This window comes from Aplysia californica, unplaced genomic scaffold (assembly GCF_000002075.1).
Source record: "Aplysia californica isolate F4 #8 unplaced genomic scaffold, AplCal3.0 scaffold00042, whole genome shotgun sequence".
Classification (NCBI taxonomy): domain Eukaryota; kingdom Metazoa; phylum Mollusca; class Gastropoda; order Aplysiida; family Aplysiidae; genus Aplysia; species Aplysia californica.
In genome coordinates, this window is record NW_004797312.1 from 3,872 (window position 1) to 5,789 (window position 1,918).

General features: G+C 38.4%; 1 long non-coding RNA gene across 1 annotated transcript in view; it reads left to right on the forward strand.

The window, feature by feature from the left end:
• Positions 1-635: 635 nt before the first annotated feature.
• The window catches only part of LOC101850308, a 4,730-nt gene continuing 3,447 nt past the window's right edge, over positions 636-1,918 (forward strand). The window contains exons 1-2 of the long non-coding RNA XR_220158.1: positions 636-711; positions 1,736-1,837. This is a non-coding gene — a long non-coding RNA (uncharacterized LOC101850308). The remainder of the gene's footprint in view (positions 712-1,735; positions 1,838-1,918) is intronic.

Here is a 1,918-nt window from a genome sequence, read left to right on the forward strand (position 1 = left end):
CTCTTTCTCTCTCTCTCTCTCTCTCTCTCTCACTCACTCACCCTCTTTCACTCACTCACTCACCCTCTTTCACTCACTCTCTCTCTCTCTCTCTCTCTCTCTCTCTCTCTCTCTCTCTCTCTCTCGCATTCATCTGTCCCATCCACATACTCATAAGTATAGACGTACATCATAACCTAGTTTGTTAACAGTCCTTTTTGTAAACGAAATCGACGGTGATTGGAGGGAGCCACTTGTTGATCTTACTTCAAATTTTCTTTCCCTATATAGTTTCTCTTTATCTATTTTACTTTTTTTTAAACTTTCTTATATCGATTTGAGTCCATTTAGTTGAGCAAACTAAGAAAGTAGGTGGTGTGCGGGTGCTTTGGTGTTGTTTGCTTCTTCTTTCCTATCAAACATCTATCGTCCTTATCTCCCGTTCTTTTTTTATGTTTGTTACTCCCTTGTAACACCTCTATAAATCTTCTGGCGCTCATAATATGACCTTATACAGTTGCGAGCGCCGTAAAACCTCTACTAAAAGAAACAAACTAAGAAAAGCGTCACACCCAGAAATACACAAAATTTCTCCCGTAAACATCATAATGACAATGTTACGTACCAGAGTCCATTGTGAAATCACTTGAGAAATGTAAACGATGATAATCTGTTTTTCACCCGCAGGAAATCCTAAAACGTGCCAAGAAAATATTTCACGACGCGGAAAAGGTAAGTTGTTTGGTTTGTTGTTGTGGTGTTGTTCTTTTGTTTTGTTTGTTGTTGGGTTTTTTGTTTGTTTGTTGGTTTGTTTGTTGTTGTTGTTGTTTTTGTTTGTGTTTTGGGGGGGTTTGATTAATCGTTTTTACATCAATTGTTTTCTATTGATTTAAGGCGAGGGGGTTTTTCAACACAGAAAGGGCTATCGAGCGGGATAAAGTCTAGATGTAACTGTCCATCACCTATAAGATGGGTCGGATACTGAAGGATCCAGAGTAAGGAATTACATAGCTCTTTTTTATGCCAGAGCCAGTCGACCGACTGCGCTAAGTAATAATAATCATCATATAACAATAATAATAATAGTAATAATAATTTGATTCATATAGTGTATCACTCTCTACCGCAAGGTATATGCCCTATACAACTATTTTTTTAATGTGCCTGCTTTTCGAAACGTTTGGGGGAGCGCGCTTTTAAAATTGCCAGATGAATCTCATTCTCTAAAGAAAAAAGAAGGGGGCGGGCGGGTCTCTAATGCATTTGTGCAATGCACATTTTTATTCAGTTTTTATAGGTATTACTGATTTCTCACTTGTCCTTAGACATTAAAAATGATCTCAAAAACGTTACTACGTCAGAAAGCCAAAGAAAAACTAGGGGAAAAGCAGTCAACGTTGCTAGAAAGCTCGCTACCTTAAAATTGCAATGCTGTATCTGACATTTTTGGCCGTTTTGAGCCATTAAGTCCATGATGACCTTGATGTCGGAAACCAAGTATTGATCTATCAGATCTATCAACATTGTATGATTATTCGGTGTGGTTATAAAAAATATTCAAAGAATTGCTGTCGAAAAAGCTTGACATGTTGTGAAACTCAACATTAATTTTTTACTTCAAATTTCTCAAGACTAGGTAGCCTACTGAGCAGAGAGAACTTTTTTTTTTTTATTCTAAGGTAGCGCTCGGTTGAGATGTGTGAAATAAATAGAGTGTGTCTCTGATTGTGGTCTTCCTCTCCGTCTGATTCCTCAGAATGTTCCAAGCTACGGCTCGGAGCACAAGAGCATCCTGCATCATGACATGAGATGGTTTATGTTGCCTGAGGAAGCTGCTGGCGTGATTTCTGGCGACCCGGTACGTGTGTATTATTGTGTATGTGAGAGAGTGTTTGTGTGTGTGTGTTTGTATGTGTGTGTATTTGTGTGTGTGTGTGTG